Source organism: Cynara cardunculus (assembly GCF_001531365.2).
Source record: "Cynara cardunculus var. scolymus isolate 2C chromosome LG 10, CcrdV1, whole genome shotgun sequence".
NCBI lineage: Eukaryota > Viridiplantae > Streptophyta > Magnoliopsida > Asterales > Asteraceae > Cynara > Cynara cardunculus.
The window spans coordinates 7806353-7807772 of NC_037537.1; positions in this window are offsets into that span (position 1 = coordinate 7806353).

Genomic DNA, 1420 nt, shown 5'->3' on the forward strand with positions numbered 1-1420 from the left:
AAGGAGCAGAGCTTATCTAGGTTAAACAAGAGGTTCCCCTTCCCCCCGTTCCCGTGTGTTTTACTTTTGTTGCTTCCAATCGGGTCATCGGGTTGGGTCGGTTTTCATTGGGCCTAAACCGATTTCAACCAAATAGAGTCGGGTTACTTAATTTTTTAATCAATCAACCTTCGGGTTACCTCGGGTTCGTTTTTTTTTTTTTTAAATCGGGTTGGGTTGATCGGGTTCATCGGGTTTTTGAGCACCCCTACCTGGACATGCGCCCAACCCGCCCTCCCCCAGGAATGACCCTAGGGATGTTATTCGGATGGTTAAATCAGTTTATTCGGTTTGGATTTTAATCGTTTTTAATCTTTTTACAACTAACAGATAACCAAACCAAATACAGGTTCGGTTTAATCGGTTTCGGGTTGTTCGGTTTAATCGGTTTCGGGTTATTCGGTTTTCGGTTATAGGTTAAATGGATTAAGAATTTATATTTTTCATTGGACACTTGTTCAAATAGTTTTCTCAAATTCGATATCCGTTGCTTCTAATAAATAACTGTGTCAAACATTTGTACTCAATAATTGACTTGTATTACCTAAAAGCATCATCTACTAAAAACCAATATCTAACCAAAGACATTATTTCTTCATACGACAAATTATGTGTTTATGCCAAAAATTACACAAAACAAAATAAGGTTTGAATCCTGAAGCTATCAACTACAGATTGAACCTTCGAGAGCATAAACAAAAATGAGGCAGATATTTTGGTGACACATAAAACCCCGTCGAGGAAAATCGTAGTTATCGTCAATGTACTATAGACGTCAACTAGGGACATCGTATTTAATCATTGTTCTCACTGTTAATAAATACGTCGTGAGTAAAGTAAATAAGAAATTCCAATAGCAAAGGGTTCTTCGAGAGGAAATGAAAGTAAAGAGGGTCTAATGTCCTTTGAAGTGAATCGCTCTTCATATTTATACTCTTAACCGTTGTAATCATTTCTTTAATACTGTTAATGTCTATAACTTTGGGTTGTGATGGTGTCAATGAATTTTGATCGTTGGTTACATCCTTCATATCGATGAGAGAATGTATGTCTTTATTTTTCAGTTACACTTGATTCCTACAATAGATTATTGTCGTGATTATAGATGATGGTATCATGGTTGTGGATATTATCCTAGTCAGTCGCGGTTATAGAACATCAAGCAAAATGCATAATATAACAAAAAAACCATATCTATCATACGATAAGTAGAATGTGTTATTCTGTTAATTCGGTTAAACCGAATAACAATTCTTATTCGGTTGATGGGACCATTTAACCTCGAATAACCCGAAACCGTTTAATTCTTCAAATCTCATTAACCGAATTAAAAAAAAAATTAACCGAATAACAATTCTTATTCGGTTAATTGAACCATTTA